This window comes from Muscardinus avellanarius (assembly GCF_963383645.1).
Source record: "Muscardinus avellanarius genome assembly, chromosome: 10".
In the NCBI taxonomy this organism is placed as follows: Eukaryota; Metazoa; Chordata; class Mammalia; order Rodentia; family Gliridae; genus Muscardinus; species Muscardinus avellanarius.
This window is the reverse complement of record NC_137796.1, coordinates 44,893,696-44,914,238: the sequence shown is the minus strand read 5'-3', so window position 1 is coordinate 44,914,238 and position 20,543 is coordinate 44,893,696. Positions and strand designations below refer to the sequence as shown.

The window sequence follows — 20,543 nt, the reverse complement described above, 5'->3', positions numbered from 1 at the left end:
GTCTCCGAGGCCGGGATAGGAGCCTGCCAAGGATTTAGGCCGGTGCCGAGGTTAGCGAGGCCGGGATTGGAGCCTGCCATGAGGCAGGGCCAGTGCTGGGGCCTCCGAGGCCTGGACTGGAGCTTGCCAGGGGGTAAGGCTGGTGCCGGGGCCAACAAAGCCGGGATCGGAGCCTACCGAGAGATTAGGCCAGTGCCAGGGCCAGCGAGATCGGGCTCGGAGCCTGCCATGAGACAAGGCCAGTGCTGAGGGCCTCTGAGGCCGGGATGGGAGCCTGCTGAGGGGTTAGGCCAGGGCTGGGGCCAGCGAGGCCGGAATCGGAACCTGCCATGAAGCAAGGCCACTACTGAGGCCCCTGAGGCCGGGATGGGAGCCTGCCGAGGGGTTAGGCTGGTGCCAGGGCCAGCAAGACCAGGATCGGAGCCTGCCATAAAAGCAAGGCCGGTGTTGGGGCCTCCGAGGCCAGGATCGGAGCCTGCTGTGGAGTTAGGTCAGTGTGGGTGCCAACGAGGCCAGAATCAGGGCCTCCCATGAGGCAAGGCCAGTGCTGGAACCAGCGAGGTCGGGATCAGAGTCCTCTGGGTGGCCAGGCCACTACTGGGGCCTTCAAGAGTGGGATCAGAACTTGCAATGCGGCATGCACAGAGAAATATCACAGAAAATAAAAACCAGATGCTTCCCCTAATTAGCAAAATCCAGGAGGAAAGGTTACCAGTAACAGGAGGAGGTCAAGTTATAGAAAGGGCCCAATACGAAGCAATTAAGATGACCAATCAGAGGGGATCGGATGGGGGAAGATGGAACCTCTTTAAAACTCAGGAGGTACATAAACAAATGTATCAAAGATAATAACCAATCAAGCATGGGATCAAGGGAGGAGGAGGGAATGGGATGAGGATTGGATGAAGGCTAATTGGATGATGTGTGCTTGTATATCCTCTCAAGTCTTGGATTCCAATGTGATGTATGATTACAATGCACCAATTAAAAAAATTTAAAAAATAACAACCTAAAAACATAATAATTTTTTGAAACAGGACTCCTTGCTGGGCATGGTGGGGCACACTTGTAATCCCAGTATTTGGGTATTTAGGAGGCTGAGACTGGAGGGTCTCAGTTCAGACAGCCTCAGCTACTTACTGAGGTCCTTTGCAACTCAATGAGACCCTGTTTCAAAATAAAGAATAAAAAATAGGGCTGGGGGTGTAGCTTGGAGGTAGAATGCCCCTGGGTTCCATCTCCAGTACCGCAAAAAAAAAAAAAAAAATTGAAACAGGAGCCAGATGTGGTGGTACATGATTGTAATCGATTGTAATCCCAGTACTTGGGAGGCTGAGACAGGAGGATTGCAGGTTCTCTGCCAGCCTCAATTATTTGGTGAGGCCCTTCACAACTTAGTAAGACCCTGTTTCAAAATAAAGAATAAAAAATAGAGTTGGGAGTATAGCTCGGAGACAGGATGCCCCTGGGTCCAACTTTCAGTTTAAAAAAAAAAAAAATTGAAATAAGGACTCACTAAATTGCTGAGGCTGTCTTTGAACCTGCACCCTAAAGGTATGTACCTTCTTGGAGCGATAAGGAGTTCCCCCAGAATGACTATGACAGTCTGGCATCTGGGAGGCAATTCTGGTTCGTGGGGACCGCCCCCCTGCCAAAGAACTAGCCCACGATTGAATCCCCTCCAGGAAGAAACCCCTTTAAATACTGTAGGAGACAAGAAGGGACTTTGAACCTCCTCCTGGCTTACTCAAAGGCTTAGTGGTGGCCAGTATGCGATCTGGGATCCGCACCCTTTGGAGGTAAGATCCTTGCTGCCTATGCCCATGTAAGGCGAGCAGGGCCAGTGCTTGGCTCCTTATTGAGGCTTCAAGGAAACCCACTATTATCTTGTTAGGCCCAATGAGTGCCCGTCCATTCTGCCCACATCAAAGATAGGACACTCTTTTAAAAGCCCTGTACAAAATTAAATCTTAAAAAGAAATACCCATAGCCCACCTCCAGAAAAATTCCCAAACAGCACCCATTTCTAAAGGACAGTGAGCTTTTTTTTTCCTGCTGCAGCTGCAGCTGTGGCTAGGAACTGGTTATAGGGAGATAAGCCTATTAGATAACCCAGGCAAACCTACTAGCCTCTAGGGCCACACCGTGCAAGCTGCATTCAATAGACAGACACAGCTCTTAACCACTCACGGGGTGGCCCATGTGTGCCCTGTTGGTCTGTAAACCCTGGCAGTTTGAGTGCCCCAGCGGCCTTGAACTTCCAGCGGCCAGAGGCGATTAGCCAAGCATGTTTGAGAACTCTAGGCAGCTAAGAAAGCCAGACCAACTGTCCCAGGCACAGCTCTACCGGTGTGGAATTCACAGGGTCCTAGTGCTGCCATATTAGTCTCCAACGAACTAGGCTGTTACTGGCCCCCTGTAGAAGAAATCTGTGGCTCACTCAAATTTATTGGCAGTTTTATGCTTCTATCCCTACCTAGCTGATACAACTGTCCGTGGTACAGTATTTTATTAGCTGGTAGCATTATCTCATCCAGAGGGAGAAAGGAGAGGGTGGGATTAGAAGAGACAGGGTCTGGGGCGACTCAGACTCACACTTTTACATCCCATCCTGGCTGAGCCCTGAAGAGCTGCTTTCGGGAATGCTCACACACACGTGCTTGGCTGGATATACCCCCGGCCAAGCTCTTAGCTTTAGGGGATGCAGGGAACCTTATTTGGACAGAGAAGGGCCATGCAGCTTAATTGGACAGGTGAATATGGAGCAAGGGAAAAGGGTGGCAAAGCCCCTTCCCATTTAATACCCTTCTGGTGGGCAGCAAACTGGTGGGAAATGAGGCCACCCTCACGAGGCGCGCGCGCACACACACACACACACACACACACACACTAGTGGGAAATGAGGCCACCCTCACGAGGCACACGCACACTCACGCGCGTGTACACACACACACACACACACACACACACACACACAGGGTGCAGGGACAGGACAGAAGGGCAACCTGAGCACAAAATACCTCTCTCTGTCTTGGGTGGATTTCCAGCAATATCCTAAATGCTAAGGTAATTGGTTTTAGATTGGGAAGCTCTGGGAAGGGGGGCAGCCTTGCCCAGACAGACCACTAAACCCCCACCCTTTCTCTCTCAGATGGGACCCCTTCCATCCAAGTGGAACCCAGATCTCCACTAGCATGGGTCCTCCAAAATTGGAAAAAAATTGACACCAAAATGCTAAGAAAGAAAGATCTCATATTTCTCTGCACCCAAGTATGGCCACAGTATGTGCTGGGGGACGGAGAAATCTGGCCCCTTCAGGGAAATTTAAATTTTAACACTATTCGGCAACTATATCTATTGTGTAAAAAGGAGGAAAGATGGATAGAAGTAGCTTATCTTCAGCTGTTCTTTAACTTCCAAGAACACCCAGATTTCTTTAACAATCGCAGGGTTAAAACAATTGTGCCAGGCTTGGCTAAAACAAGATTTAAAGATCCATTAGAGCCCAAACAACAAGATGCCAAACTGGTCCATGGAGATTTAAAAAGAGAAAAACAGAAGGGAAAATGCCATGAGGAAATCCTGGTGACCACGTGTCTAAATGCCAATTTCACCGGAACCCAGGTACAGAGGCATGCTGACCCCACAAAAACCAAGGCTCAAGTCAGCTTCAGGTGTGGAAAGCCAGGACATTTCAAAAGCCATTGCCCTCGCTCAAAAGGCTACAAACGCCCACCAGCGCCCTGCCCGAGGTGCAGGGGGGACCACTGGAAGTCTGATTGCCCCCAGATCCAAAGGGATTGGAGGGCCTCAGCACCAGATCCCCAATGATGGGCCCCAGGGCTGCCTTTCCAGGCTTCCACCACTTGGATAAAGAGGAACCTTGGTAACTTTAATGGGGGCTCACAGACTGTCTGGTTCCTAGTGGAGACAGGCGCCAGGTTCTCTGCCTCACGATATCCTCCTGGCCCAAGATCCTCTCTTAAAGTAACAGTCCAGGGCATCTCCAGAAAGCCTTAAAACATTTTTCCTCAATATTTCAGCCTGCTTCTATATTCCAGCTCCTATGTTAAAAAGGGAGCGTTTAGAGTTTGATCTTCCATATGCAGAGCTGACAGCTATATCGTGAACTGAAACAGTAGGTGCTGGTATTCTTAGCTAATTCTTTACCTGGTAGAAGAGGAGGCCATCCTCAGACTGCAGGCTGCCGATTCGGTTTAACAGGGACTTGAAAAGGGAAAGATTGACTGGCAAAAGCCATGAAAGAACTCTGGTTAAGCACAGAAGCCTAGTCTCAAGTCTTTAGGGGTGGAGAGTAAGGGAATCTCTGGAGTAAATGCTCTCAACCAGGAGGCCAAAAAGGCCCTCCAAGGCCCAGCTCATGGTGCAAAGGGGACCATTAAATGGCTGAGTGCCCCCAGTTCCGAAGGGAACTGGGGTCCCCAGACCTGGGTTCCCAGTGAGTCCTCCCAACTCCCACCACCTGAATTAGGTCTAAAAGAGCCTTAGGTGATCACAGTGAGATCTAAGGTATTGCCCTTCTTTCCCAGCCCAAGGTCCAAAAGTTTAGTTAGGGTGAGGGGCATGTCAGGCCAGCCCTGAACCATCTCTTTACTCAAGAGTCAGCCTGCTGCATCCCGGGTGACCTTCCATTCTCCCATTCTTAGCCATACCAGAGATTTCAGCTCCTCTGCTAACAAGGAGATATAATGTCAGGAGACCAAGTTTTTTTTTTCTTTTGCTGACTACACTAAAGTTACTGCTCAAAGTTTTTTTTTTTTTTATTTCAACCAGTCTTAGCTAAAATGGTAACTTCTAAAAAGCTGTCCAATTAGACCTGTATGAGATGTGATTAAATACAATATACATTACTTTTAAAGTTCTTTTTCCTTTGACAAAATTAATGTTTTAGACACTAGTAATGTTTATCTGATGTCTTGGTTTTCTGTGATAGTTTATAATACAGTTATTAAGGGGTGTGATCAAATATAATATGCATTGTCTTTAATTTTATTCCTCTTGCAAAATTAAGGTATGAAGGTGCTAGTGGTATTTATCTACTGTCTTAATTTTCCATGTAATCTATAGTTCAATTATTAAGTTAGGAAAATGTAAAATGGAATGCTTTAAAGTGCTCTTAACTTCATAAGGTTTAAAGTAACACTTAAGTCTTTTAAATGGGTTTTTAAATTGCTGGTATATGAACAACATTATAAAATGCTTTTTTTTGTTTGTTTAGCTAGTATGTAAGAACAAAAGACAGATGTAATAAGTGTGCAGGTGTTAAGTTTTTGATAGATACAAAGAAAGGAAATTTTGTGAGAATAAGAAAGCATTTTGTATGAAGTCAAGTTTATCCTAAGGTTGTCCCAAATGGGAAACAAAGGACCAGAATAGAAAAATCAGAGGGTTAAAGTAAGTTGTAAAGCGTTGGTGGAATGGTTGTGTGTAAGTTTTATCCTAAGATTGTCCAAAATGGGAAAGAAAGGACCAGGATAAAAATCAGAGGGTTGAAGCAAGTTGCAGAATGTTTGTGGTATGTTTGTTTGCATACGTGATGAAGATGGATTATTAAAAGAGGAGTAGGTTTCTACTAAGCCTACTGCTTGTATATTCCCAAGAGGAAGGTGCTAGAGCTCAGCAGCAGGAGTGTACTATGGATAGTAGGGGCTAGAGGAGTACTTCTGACAATTAATTCTAGAGACTCCAAAGTCTGCAATGAAAAATGCTTAAAACTCTCCATCAGATGCATTGGGGAGAGATCATTCTTTAAAACTGGCTTCAAGGTTATTTATCAGAGAACAGTTACAGGAATTAACTTGCCTGTGTCTCCTTGTCATGTTGCTTTTTTGGCCCTGTCTGCTAAAATGTTTTGTGAGTGTTGTCTCATAGGCTTGAAGCTTTCAGACTTCAGATGGTGTTACAAACAGGAGAAACATCTATCGAAGCCCTTTGGACGGCCATAGAGACATACTCACCCATCTGACTCCCTCACCACCAACTTGCATGCATGTTACCCTAAAGCCGGGGCCCCCAACTTCGTCCCTGTTCAGCTCGAAGCAGTTTATGACTGACTCAGCGTCCTTATTCCTTTGCTAAGGGGTACATGCATGTGGTAAAAATAGGGAGAAATTAATGGGAATTAAGCTCAGATTGTTAACAAGGATTATAAAAATCAAAATGTATTTTCTATGTTTACCTTTGGCCTGACAGGTGTCAGGAAGTTACAGAGGGGGGGAATGTGCCAGTATGGGGAAGAGGCATCAAAATGTATTAAAGTGCTGGTATTGGAAAATTGCTTTGATAATTTCCAAAGTGTAAAAAATAGAGTCAGAGCTGTGCAGGCACTCAGGCAGGGAGGGGGCTGCAGCAATTACAATGCAGAGTTCCTCTCTGTCTTTGCCCTTCATTCTGATCATTAAGCTATAGTAAAAGCTTTAGAGTCAACTGAAGCCATTAGCCCTAAATTTACAATAGAGCCAACTGGTGCCCCTGTTTACCTCCTCTCCTCTGGGATCCGGCCTGGGCATAGGAAAGGTAAACTTTGTGTGCAGCTTCAAAGCACCCTCGTTGATGAGCAACCAATACTGCCCAATACAATAGACCTGAAGGCCAGGTAGATTCTTTACCCTTGCACTTAAGAAGTGCACTGTCCGGAGACAAAGGCACCACCTGGCTAAGGAATAAGTAACTAGCCCATTGCCCTGGTAACACTGATGAGAAAGATACCAATACAAGATCTATTTAAAGGTTGGGCATCCCCAAAAGGGGCCGGAGTTCCATTTTCGGGCTCTCCAGCATGCAGGTCAGCATGCTGCTTTTTCCTTCTCTATTTCCTAGTGATCTGTTTCCTACTAATTTTGTAATAAAGATTTGTTAAAACTGCACTGAGCTGCCTGTTAGTTTAAATTTTTCTATTCAACCAACCTTAGTTGAATATGAAAAAGAACCCCCACTATTTCAAACCATAACACCCAGCCCTATTTTATGTTTTAGTTTTTTGTTTTGTTGGTACTGGGGATGGGACCCAGGGGCATTCTACCACGAGCTACACCCCCAGCTCTAAGTAAACTGAGGCTGGCCACAAACTGCAAACCTCTTGTCTCAGTGTCCCAGATTGTGGGATTACAAGCATGCACCACCATGCCCAGCTTTATGTTTTAGTATTGAAATTGGGTCTCACTAAGTTACTGAGGTTGGCTTTGAACCTGGATCCTCCTGTTTCAGCCTCTCAAATACTAGGATTACAAGCTTGAACCACTATGCCCAACTCGTTTTTTAAGCTGGTAACTAAAGGAAAAGAATCAACATTTATTCCTGGCTTTCCTGTGTTAAATGTATGCCACCCAGTGTATTAGTTTAATGAAAGGTTCTCTTTCTCTAAGTGTTTCCACTAATAAACCATAGAATAATAAATTTAGAGTAGCACCATTCTATAATTTCTCCCTCTCTTCCTTTTAGCAGTACTGGAGATGGGACCCAGGGGCATTCTACCTTTGAGACACACCCCAGCCTTATTCTTTATCCTTTATTTTGAAACAGGGTCTCACTAAGTTGCAGAGGGCCTCACTAAGTAGCTGAGGCTGTCCGCGAACCGCGATCCTCCTATCTCAGCCTCCCAAATACTAATACTGGGATTACAGGAATGAGCCCCTATGCCCAGTTTCTTCTTCTTTTTTTGGTACTGAGGATTGAGCCCTGAGGCATTCTGTACCCAGTATTGGGAAGAGGCATCAAAATGTATTAATGTACCAGTAGTGGGAAATATTTTCAATTTTCAAAATATATCTTTGGTAGTTAAAAAAAAAAAAAAAGCCAGGATCTTCAGGGAAAGGGTCACAGAATTCCAGGCACCAAGGGTGATTAGCAAGACAACACAGGTAGTCCCAGGGCCTTTTTCATTGTAAAGATAAGATTATTTCCCAAGAATGTGGGAGGATGGCATAATCCTTCAAGAAATCCCAGACTTGATAGTCGTGGGAGGATGCCATAAGCCTTCAAGAGATACCAGACTCCCATGATCAATTAACACATTTTGGGGTGTAACAAAAGGCTTGGGGTCTGTACCAGAGACAGGACAGACCTACAGGAAGGAATCCCCACATCAAAAGACTGGCCCCAGAGGGGCAGATCTAGTTGGGTCAGAAGATTATTGATATAAAACACTTGGTCCAGAAACACTCGGTCCAGAAGCCTCTAGTGACTTCTTTTCAAACCACCCCCTATACAATCCTGGGTGGGATAGTAGAGGGCTGTATTAAACTATCTTCTATATTTCCAGATTTGTAATAATAAACTCATTTAAGCTTTCAGCAAGAGTTTGGACTACTGTTTTATTTATACCTAGTTCAGAACAAGAACCTGCGGCTACTGGAACAGTTTCTGGGAGCCTAAAAGGGTCCCCCGAACAGTTCCCCAACTGTAACAATTCTATCTTCAAGTACACCCCCAGCCTGATTTTATTTCTTTTTATTTTTTGCAGTACTATGGATTGAACCCTGGGGCATTCTACCTCTGGGCTACAACCCCAGCCCTATTTTTTATTCTTTATTTTGAAACAGGGTCTCACTAAGTTGCGGAGGACCTCACTAAGTAGCTGAGGCTGGCAGAGACCTGTGATCCTCCTGTCTCAGCCTCTCAAGTACTGGAACTACAGGCGTGCACCACTACACCTGATTTGATTTCTTATTTGTAAAGAGGGTCTCACTAGGTTACTGAGAGCCTCACTAAGTTGCCAAGGTTGGCTTTCAACCTGTGATCCTCCTGTCTCAGCCATCTAAGTTTTGGGATTATAAGCATGTGCCAACCACCATGCCAAGCCTTAGCCCTTTTTATTTTTATTTTTGAAACAGGGTCTCACTAGGTTGATGAGAGTCTCATTAGATTGCTGATGCTGGCCTCGAACCCATGATCCTCCTGTCTTAGCCTTACTTATACTAGGATTATAGGCATGAGCTGCCATGTCTATCTGATTCTATAATTTATTTCTTTTTTTTTTTTTGGTACTAGGAATTGAATCCAGGGGTATTCTACTTCTGACCTATACCCCCAACCATATACCTACATATAAATTTATTATTTTTATTTTGAAACAGGGCCTTGGTGGGTTGCTGACAATCTCACTACTTGCTGAGGCTGGCCTCAAACCTGGTGTCCTTCTGTCTCAGTCTCTCAAGTACTAGTGTCATGGGTGCCACGGCCAGCTTGATTCCATAAGGTCTAATGAATACAATGATCTAGACAGTGATCATTAACAGCTGCTAAATAACACACAACCAGATAGTTTTGCCTCCTGTGCAAAACCATTTAGAAATATTCTTGTCAGAATACTGGATCTAAAAGCAGTCAATCTCTAGGTTTGATTACCAACTTATAGGAAATGCAGGGAACACAAAGATAAGTAAATACGTCCATAGAGAGGCAATTAGCAAAACTGAGATGGTCAGAAAGTCTATAGGACAAATAACTTAGCTTTATCAACTAAAATATTACAAGGGGGAATAAAAAGAGAGGGGTATCTATAGATTAAAAGAGTCTTAAGAGATGAAGCAATACATGAATTTTAATTGAATGCAATTCAAACTTTAAGAAAAATGCGATACTTCCTCAGTTAAAACAGAGTTAATGTGAGAGCACTGTGAGGTCCGGCTGAAGGAGGTTGAGAACAAAGCACTTCTGGAAAGGTGGAAAATGCCTCTAACCATCCCCTGCCCTGAGTCTCATAAGTTTATCTGGCCTGGCCTGGCCACCAATTGGAGAAAAACACAACTGCTTCAGTCCCCCTCCCTCCTAATGCCCCATCAAAAGCCTCTAGTCTGTAAGGAGGGGGCTCCTGACTCTCCAGGACTCTCTCCTGGTCAGTCCCTGTCCCAGGCTCCACTCCAATTAAAGAGCCTCTTCTCATCTGTAGGGCTGTGCTACTTTTATATATATATATATATATATTAAATATTAATATAAATATATTTATATTTATAAATTTATAATTATAATTATATATTAATATATTATTATATAATATATATTATATATTATATATAATTATATATATATATATTTGCAACACTGGGGACTAAACCAAGGAAAATTCTATCTCTAAGCTACAACCCCCAGCCCTACTTTTATTCTCTTTCTTTTTCCTTTCTTTCTTTCTTCCTTTCCTTCTTTCTTTCTTTCTGTACTGGGGAGGGAACCCAGGGACCTTCTACCCCTGGGCTACACTCTCAGGCTTATTTTTATATTTTATTTGGAAATAGGGTCTCACTAAGTTGCTGAGAGCCTCACTAAGTAGTCAAGGCTGGTTTTGGACCTGCTCGATCCTCCTGTCTCAGCCTCCCAAGTACTGGGATTACAAGTGTGGGCCACCACACCCAGCTTTTATTCTTTATTTTTGAAACAAGGTCTCACTAAATTGCAGAGGGCCTCACAAAGTGACTGAGGCTGGCCACAAACCTGTCATCCCCCTGTTTCAGCCTATGAAGTACTGGGATTATGAGCATGTGCCACCATACCTGGCTTATATTTTCTAACAGTTACTATATGATCTAGCAATTCCACCCAAGAGGAATAAAAAATATGCCCACACAAATACTTTTACATGAATGTACATGGCAACATTATTCATATAGCCAGAAAGTGGAAACAACACAACATATTTTATGATTAGGTAAAGTGGTATATCCATACAATGGAATATTAGTTAGCAATAAAAGGAAGTACTGATACATTTTGAGAACACTGTGCTAAGCGAAAGAAGACAGCTACAAAGGCCAAGTAATGTATATTTCAGTATATAAGAAATGCCCAGAGCTTGGCAGGTGGCACAAACCTGTAATCCCAGGATGTGGGAGGCTGAGAGGAGGATCACAAGTTCAAGGACAGCCTCAGTAATGTAGTAAGCCTCTCAGCAACCTAGAGAGACCTGTTTCAAAACAAAAAAAAAGGGCTGAGGGTATAGCTCAGAATTAGAATGAATTCTGAATTCAATCCCCAATATCCCCCCAAAAAATAATGTCCAAATTAGGCAGATCTATACAGAGATAGAAAATATATTAGTAGTTGCCTCAAACTGGAAAGGCAGGAAGCAGCTGGGGAAATGTGTGTGTGTGTGTGTGGGGGGGTGATGGTTAAGGGGTGTAGTTTCTTTTTGGGTGATGAAAATGTACTAAAACTGACTGTAGTTGATGGATACACAACTCTATGAATATACTAAAAGCAATAAAATTCTGTACTTTAAGTGGGTGAATTGAATGGGGCATGGTGGTACACACCCAGAATCCCAGTACTTGGGAAGCTGGGGCAGGAGGATTGCAGGTTCCAGGCCAGCCTCAGCAATGTTTCGAGGCCCTCAGCAACTTAGTGTAAAAATTAAAAAATAAAATAAGGCTGTGGGTGTAGCTCAGATATTGAATGTCCCTGTGTTCAATCTCTAGTACCAAGCTGGGTGTGGTGGTACATGCTCATAATCCCAGTACTTGGGAAGCTGAGACAGGAGAATCCCAGGTTTGAGGACAGCCTCAGCAATTTGTGAGACTCATCAACCTAGTGAGACCCTATTCCAAAATAAAAACAAAAAAGGACTGGGGATGTAGCATGGAGGTAGAATGCCCCTGGGTTCAATCCCCAGTACCAAAAAAAAAAATCTAGTCCCAAAAAAGGGGTGTATATGTGTGAATTGTAGAGTATATGAATTATCTCAATAAAACTGTTAAAAAGATATAGCTACCAAAAAATTATGAGATAATCAGGTATTTCCAAATACTGAATGGTTATTTATTTTTTCTTTTGTTTTTGTGGAACTACTTTTGTGCTATAACCCCAGCCTTATTTTATTTTTTATTTTGAAACAAGGTCTAGCTAAGTTGCTGAGGGTCTTGCTAAATTACTACACACGGCTGGCCTCAAATCTGTGATCCTCCTGTTTTAGCCTCCCAAGTACTGGGATTACAGGAGTGTGCCACCATACTCTGCTCAAGGGATATTTGATGACATTAAATAATTGCCGTTATTTATTTTGGGCATAATAATGGTTTTATAAGGTTTTTAAAGAAGGTTCTTATTTTTCTTAGAGATACAGATTGACATATCTACAGGTGAAAGAAAACTTTGGGATTCTCTTCAAAATAATAGACATAGTAGGGAAAGGAAAGATGAAAACAGATTGGTTATGAGTTGCTCATTACTGAAGCCGGGTGATGAGCACATAACAATTCATTATGTTATTCATTTGTATGTACTTGAAATCACACACATATATATGTGTGTATATATACATATATATGTATATATACATATATACATATATATGTATACATATATACGTTCATACATACATATACATATATACATACACACACACACACACACACACACACACACACACACACACACACACACATATATATGCTGGGGATGTAGCTTAAAGGTAGAATGCTTCTAGCTTCAATCCCCAAATAGGGCTGGGAGTCTAGCTCAGCGATAGAATGTACCTGGGTTCAATCTCCTATAACACACACACACACACACACACACACACACACACAGTCTAGTAATCTCTACCCTTCCCATCCAATGGTTAGTGATATTTCCTTTTCCTTCAGAAATTGTCCCTGGGCTCTAAGCAATCCAAAATTCTGGGATCTCTGAGGGAAATCTATTTCCTGGATCTCCCAGAATCCAAATCGCCTCTACCCAAGGCCTCCACCTCTATCCCTAGTCTCGGACAAGACAGATCTCCCTTTTCACCTCAGCTATGAAACCTCTCCCACGAGTTCCAAGAGACCCACTCCATTATCATCTGGACCCTTCTACGGCTCAGCAATACAACTTGGTAGTTTTCCAAACTGGTTGTGCACTGATTTACAGGTGCACTTTGTCCACAACAAAGTGTTGGAACCATTGGGGGAAACTTAAAAACAATTTTTTTTACTCCAACATTTGTGAGGTGGGGTGTGGTTCCCTTTCTCTGATGCAAGAGCCTAGTGCGGTGCCCAGAGAGGTGCCGAGATGCTACTCAGGTCCAGGGCTGACCCGACTGGCTGCGGGTTGGGGCCCAGCACACTCCAGCAGCAGCCATGTCCCGGGCAGAGATGATTTTGATCCTACTATGAGTAAGAAAAAGAAGAAGCCCTTTATGTTAGATGAGGAAGGTGATGCCCAGACGTAAGAAACCCAGCCCTCAGAAACAAAAGAAGTGGAGCCGGAGCTGACTGAGGACAAAGATGTGAAAGCTGATGAACATGGGCAGCAGGAAAAAAGATGCTTCTGGTGGTCTAGATGACGTGAGCTTCCCTTTCTTTTCCCTTTCTTTTCCTTTCTTTCTGTCTTTCTTCTTTTTCTTTCTTTCTTTCTCTCTTTCTTTCTTTCTTTCTTCCTTTCTTCCTTTCTTCCTTTCTTCCTTTCTTTCTTTTTGTGGTACTAGGGATTGAACCCAGGGGCATTCTGCCTCTGAGCTACACCACCCAGCCCTATTTTTTTATTATTTATTTATTTATTTATTTTTGTGGTACTGGGGGTGGAACTCAGAGGCTTCCTACCTCCGGGCTATACTCCCAACCCTGTTTTATACTTTATTTGGAAACAGGGTCTCACTAAGTTGCTGAGAGCCTCACTAAGTAGCTGAGAGCCTCACTAAGTAGCTGAGGCTGGCTTTGAACCTGTGCGATCCTCCTGTCTCAGCCTCCGAAGCGCGGGGATTACAAGCATGTGCCACCAAGCCTGGCCTCCCATTTTTATTTTTATTTTTAAACAGGATCTTGCTAGGCTGGTTACTACCTGCTGAGGCTGGCTTTGAACCTGTGATCCTCCTGTCTCAGCCTCCCAAGTACTGGGATTGCAGGCATGTGTCACCATACCCAGGCTTGAACTTCTTTAATCAAAAGAAAAAGAAAAAGAAAAAAAAAGATATTTGGAAATAATGTAGCTGAAGAAGGTGTAAAGGATCTTAAGATTGAAAGTGATACTCCAGAGCCAGCTGAATGAAAGGAGGACCTTGATATTATGCTTGACAATAAAAAGAAGAAGAAAGTCAAGTTCGCAGAAGAGGATGAAATAATAGAGAAATATCTAACTTTAAAGATGAAGATAACAAAAAAAAAAAGATGAAATCCTATTCAGTAACCAGACAGGCCCTGATTGAGCAGGCTCGGAAAGGGATTACACATATAAGAAAGTACTAAAATGAGTGTTCAGTATCATGAGGGAAAAGAATCCAGATATGGTTGCTGGGGATAAAAGAAAATTTGTTATGAAACCTCCTCAGGTGGTCCAAATAGGAACTCAGAAAATGCCATCGACTTTATAGATATCTATCAACTATTTCACTGTCAGACAAAACATTTGTATTTTTATTGGCAGAATTGAGAACAAATGGCTCTGAAGATGGTAGTAACTAAATTATAGTCAAAGGAATATTCCAACAGAAACAGATAGAAAAATGTCATGTATAACAAGGAATATGTCACTTGTCAGACATGTGGATCCCTGGACACACCTAACTGTTTCTTACAGTGTGGAATGTCATTCTCCATGCTCTATTGCCAGTATCAAAATCAGCTTCCAGCCGGGCGTGGTGGCGCACACTTGTAATCCCCGCGCTTGGGAGGTGGAGACAGGAGGATCACGCAGGTTCGAAGCCAGCTGCGCGTGCTGGCTTAGGAGACCCTGTTTCTAAATAAAAATATAAAAATAGGTCTGGGAGTGTAGCCCAGAGGTAGAAGGGCTTCCAGGAACCCCAGTACCACCAAAAAAAAAAAAAAAAAAAAATCTGCTTCCAGGCTGTCACCAGCAAGCAAGCACAGCTCCGTGTCAAAGCTAATTAATTTGCTAATCACCACTGATTTTGCAAGTTGTATTGTGAAGATCTGGCTGAACAAGTTTGCCATCAGAGTGGGTATAACACTGTATTAAAAACAAGATGGAAGCCGGGCGTGGTGGCGCACGCTTGTAATCCCCGCGCTTGGGAGGCAGAGACAGGAGGATCGCGCAGGTTCGAAGCCAGCCGCGCGCACTGGCTTAGGAGACCCTGTTTCCAAATAAAAATGTAAAAATAGGTCTGGGAGTGTAGCCCGGAGGTAGAAGGGCTTCCAGAAACCCCAGTACCACCAAAAAAAAAAAAAAAAAAAAAAAACAAGATGGAAGGGTAGGCATGGTGGCCCACACTTGTAATCCCAGTACTTAGGAGGCTGAGACAGGAGAATTGCAGGTTCGTGGCTAGCCCAGCTACTTAGTGAAGCCCTCTACAATTTAGTGAGACCCTTTTTCAAAATAAAGAATAAAAAATAGGGCTGGGGGGGGGTAGCTGGGAGGTAAAATGCCTGGGTTCAATCCCCAGTACTGCAAAAAAAAAAAAAAAAAGATGGAAAAGCTGCCAAGGTGTTTGGTGAGTGGTTGATCTGATCCTAGCAAGACGCTGATGCTCAAGCTGTTGCCGTGTACTCATGGCGTTAACAACGGTCAGAGAAACACGAGGGATGAAGAAGTGCTTTTTAAAAATCATTCATACACACTTGTAATCCCAGTACTTGGGAGTCTGATATAGGAGGATCACAGGTTCGAGGACAGCCTCAGCAAGTAGTGAGATTCTCATCAAACTAGTGAGACCCTGTTTCAAATAAAAATAAAAAATAGCTGGGAGAGAAGCCTGGAGGTAGAACCCCTGGGCTCAATCCAAGTACTGAAAAAAAAATCATTAATAGACTTCCATAAAATGCAAAATAAAATTTATAACAGTGAAAGATAAATAAAATATTTTATGTATTTTCTGGTGCTAGGTATTGAACCCAGTGACATCCTACCTCTGAGCTACATCACTAGCCATTTTCTTTCTTTTCTTTCTTTCTTTTTTTTCTGTGATGCTGGGGATTGAACCCAGGGGCATTATACTTCTGAGCTGTGAAAAAGATATGGAAGCCAGGCATGGTGGCGCACGCTTGTAATCCCAGTACTTGGGAGGCTGGGACAGGATGATCGAGGTTTGCAGATAGCCTCAGCTACTTGGTGAGGCCCTCTGCAATTTAGTGAGACCTTGTTTCAAAATAAAGAATAAAAAATGGGGCTGGGAGGCTGGGCATGGTGGCGCACACTTGTAATCCCCGCGCTTGGGAGGCTGAGACTGGAGGATCGCGCAGATTCAAAGCCAGCCTCAGCTAGCTTAAGAGACCCTGTTCCCAAATAAAATATAAAAATAGTTCTGGGAGTGTAGCCCAGAGGTAGAAGGCCCCTGGGTTCCACCCCCAGTACCACCAAAAAAAATGGGACTGGGGTTGTAGGTTAGAGATAGAATGTCCCTGGGTTCCATTCACACACACACACACACACACACACACACACACACACACAGATGGAAAAGCTGCCAAGGTGTTTGGTGAGTTGTTGAGCTGAATCCTGGGCAAGATGCTGGTGCTCAAGCTGTTCACATGTACCCAACCCCTATTTTTTTTTTTTATTTGGAAACAGGGTCTCCCGAAATTGATACGCACCTCACTGAATTGCTGAGACTGGCTTCTAACCTGCAATTCTCCTGTTTCAGCCTCCCAAGTACTGGGATTACAGGCATGCACCAGTTTATTTAGTTTTTATTTACTTATTTAATTTTTATTTTTGCAGTACTGAGGATGGAACCCAGGGGCATTCTACCTTCGAGCTACACTCTAAGCCCCCCTTTTTTTCGGTACTGGGGATGGAACCCAGGGGCACCCTACCTCTGAGCTACATCCCAGCCCTATTTTTTATTCTTTATTTTGAAACAGGGTCTCACTGAGTTAGTTGCAAAGGGCCTCACTAAGTAGTGGAGGCTAGCTGCAAACCCAGATCCTACTCTCTCAGACTCCCAAACACTGGGATTACAAGTATATGCCACCATGCCTGGCTCCTATTTTTTTTTTTTTTTTTTTTTACTTTGAAACAGGGTCTTGCTAGCTTAATGAGAGTCTAACTACTTCCTGAGGCTGTCCTCAAACCTGCAATCCTCCTGTCTCAGCCTCCCAAGTACTGGGATTACAAGCATGCACCACTATTCCTGGTTTATTTATTTTTTTAAACAGGGTCTCACTCAGCTGCAGAAGATCTCATTAAGTTGCTGAGGCTGGCCGCAAACCTGTGATCCTCCTGTCATTACATCCCTAATTTCCCTTGGCTAATGACCAGACCCTGGTCACATTTCTGTTTTTCTAAATAAAAAAAAAAAAACCACTTTGTGCTGAACAGTGGAATATAAAAGGACCAGATGTACAAGGATTTTAGACATCTACTATTTGGGGAAGAAAAGCTTATACAATATACAAACTTTTACAGCAATGGATAGTAAACACTTAAATATTAGCATGTGAATACTTATGAATTTAATGGAAGGAGTTAGACACCAACAACCCTTCTCCATTTTCTAAGAGATTTTAGTTATTATGGGATTAGAGAGACAGGGGTTAAGGAAACATCAAAATCAAACATTCCATTTTCATTTTGATGTAAGTTTATGACACTTAATCGTATCGAAACTAATGCTGTGCACCCTGATTCCTGACTCAGTGTAAGATTTAAAGAGAAGGACATTTGGGCACAGACCACTCCACGCAGACCACTTCCATGGCAACAGATTTAGTGTCCATCTATAAAGAGATTTAAATTCACTTTTGAAGTTGAGTAGCCTGGGGCCTGGGAAAAATAGGACACAGCAGGAGTCCTAAAGAGGAAGAAAATTCATCAGTAGCAAAAACCCGACCGGGAAAAAGACATTTTTGCCCAGAGGTTTTGTCTAGAGATAAAGGGGCGCTATTGGATCAGAATCTTAATTGTTAATTTTTGTACAGTTCTTTTCAGTGGGTGCATATTGTGAGGGTTAGTGTGGCTTTAATTGTGATTACACTGATGACTAATGACGTAGAGTAGTTTTCCATGGGCCTGTTTTCCGTTTGCATATCTTCTTCATTGAAGAATCTTAAAATTTTTCCAATTTAATATTTAGGTTGTTTGTTGAGTATTCATTAAATATTCTGGATACTATTTCTTTTTTTTTTTTTTTTTTTTTTTGTTTTGGTGGTACTGGGGTTCCTGGAAGCCCTTCTTCCTCCGGGCTACACTCCCAGACCTATTTTATATTTTTGAAACAGGGTCTCTTACGCCAGCACGGCTGGCTTCGAACCTGCGCGATCCTCCTGTCTCCGCCTCCCAAGCACGGGGATTACAAGCGTGCGCCACCACGCCCGGCTGGATACTATTTCTTTATTGGGCCTTTTGTTGGACAAGGATTTTGCCCAGTCTGTAACTTACTTTTTGTCTTTTTGTGTTTTGTTTTTTAAAAACGTATTATTGTTTGTCATTATGTTCACGGTTTATTATTGAAAATACTTTTGTTGGTGTATTGTACCAACACATCGTAATAAAGTTCAGAGTGATAGGGACACATGTGTACCCGGAACGTGGTGAGCTCCCTTTCCTTGTACACGATATTGAGATTGACATTGATAATTTTATTCACGTGCGTAGCACCAATTCAAGTGTTTCCTTTATGAAGTCTCCACCATTCCTTGCCTGCCTCCTTTCTACTCCCTCCATTGCTCTGCGGGGTCTTTGCCTCCTTAACCTGGAGTCTTTCTTGAATCGGAATTTTTCCCTAGCTTCCACATAAGGGAGAAAACATATGACCTTTCACTTTCTGTGACTGGCTAATTTTGCATAACAGAATATTCAATAGTTCTGTCTGTTTTTCTCAAATGACAGATTTTATTCTTCTGTATGGCTGGTAGAATTCCATTGTATGTACCATGAAAAATAAGAAAAAATTTCAACATTATTATAGCAACCAGAGAGACGCAATCAAAACTACACTGAGACTGTGTTTAACACATATTATTATGACAATTACCAAGAATACAGACATATGATCTTTATGTTTGGTAAGGAAGCCCAGGCTGTAACCACTGTTAATATTTGCTGATTAGTCTTATGTCATCTGACTTCAGACTGGAATCAGATCTATGTCGTTTCTATTTAAAAATTCTTTCTGTATGGATATGACAAGAGAAAAAGGATCACTTAATAACTAATCCTTCTTTCTTAATAGATGATATAATCTTAATTTAATCATTTTCCCATTCCCCATCCAAGGACAAAGTGTTAAGGTGGCAGAACAAACTAATTGCATTAAAATTACATTTTGTTTTCAGAGATAGAAACCTTCCCTTTGACAACATGTCCGTTATTAACCTCCTTTTATATCATCCAAGGTTTGCTTGCCATAGAACTCTCAAACCGTTACTGAATGAAAATGCTAGGTCTAAACAACTTTGGAAGGGACTGCACATTAGTAGTGCTTATGTCCTTCTTCAGCCAATTGTGGGATCTATCTAACTTTTTATTAAAGAGCCTCTAAGCTGGATGTGGTAGTGAATGTCTGTAATTCCAACACTTGGGAGGCTGAGACATCAGGATCACAGGATGGAGTCCAGCATCAAGTTAATGAGTCCCTGTTTCAAAATAAAAAAATAAAATAGTGCTGGAAATGTTGCTAGGAGCTATAAGACCTCTGTATTTGGTCCCTAGTACAACACACACACACACACACACACACACACACACACACACACACTGCACATGCATTCTCTGTGGCCACTTACATAATCATGTACTCTATGTAACACTTTGCCTACTTAGTCCCCAACACTAGTCTCTAACATGTGAAACCCTTTCGTATACCTCAGGCTTTAATTACTATATAAAAGTATGTAGATGAATTTTATATAATCTAGATTCACCATATCTTTCTGTATATTCTATCCTCCAATCTGTACGAGCATCGAATTCTAAGTAGACACTTACTGCAACTCAATCAGCTGTAACACTAAAGGTTGCAAGTAAAGTCACTCTACCTAGTATTTTACTCTGTCTTTAGAGTCAATGATCTTTCACTTCATCAACATTAATCTGAACTGAAGAATGTATATGGTAAATTTTGCCATCATGACCATTAGTAATAATGTGATTTCTCTCAACACTAGCAGAACTCCTTTTGACTTAGCCAAGGTGAATATGAACTTGTATCCGATTTTTATGTTGTGTTTGCAGCAGGACTATTTGCCTCATTCTTCATCTTGCATTGTGCCCAGGTGACACTCAAAGATCCTCTTACTCCTGTATGGAGTTCAGAGTTGGTCCCAGGTACACTTATTCCCTGCATTTGAAAGTGTCAAGGATCACGCAGAGTGCACTGGTTTTGCAGGTGGCAGCATCGCCTCGAACAGGATGCAGGCTGTGCCACCAAGAGACCAATGCCTGCAAACACGGGTGGGTAAGTTTGTCCCCGTGTTGGGCCGGGAGCCAGATCAGGGCAGGCTACAACCCCTTGCACTGTCTGGGCCCAACAATTGAAATAAGAATGACCTGGATGGAATGATTGTAGGATTATAGGATGGCTTGTAGGATTGCCACACATTTTAAAATTGAGCATAGTGCTCTAACTGGTCAAGTGTCTCAAAACGGTCCTGATTGCTTAAAAAAAGAAACAAAGAGAAAAACCTTGACACATACAATGAGAGAGCAGGTCATTGTTC

The 20,543-nt window shown here is 42.8% G+C and overlaps 1 protein-coding gene and 1 pseudogene across 2 annotated transcripts in view; one reads left to right on the top strand and one right to left on the bottom strand.

The window, feature by feature from the left end:
* The window catches only part of LOC308268414 (putative ATP-dependent RNA helicase TDRD12), a gene marked incomplete at both ends in the record, with an annotated part of 178,135 nt that overhangs the window by 68,399 nt on the left and 89,193 nt on the right, over positions 1 to 20,543 (bottom strand). The gene's annotated exons all lie outside the window — the stretch shown is intronic.
* On the top strand, positions 1,771 to 20,103 carry LOC308267870 (eukaryotic translation initiation factor 2 subunit 2-like; annotated as a pseudogene). The gene is made up of 5 exons: positions 1,771 to 1,799; positions 3,450 to 3,674; positions 12,982 to 13,280; positions 13,860 to 14,507; positions 19,995 to 20,103. The product of its transcript is annotated as a eukaryotic translation initiation factor 2 subunit 2-like (transcript).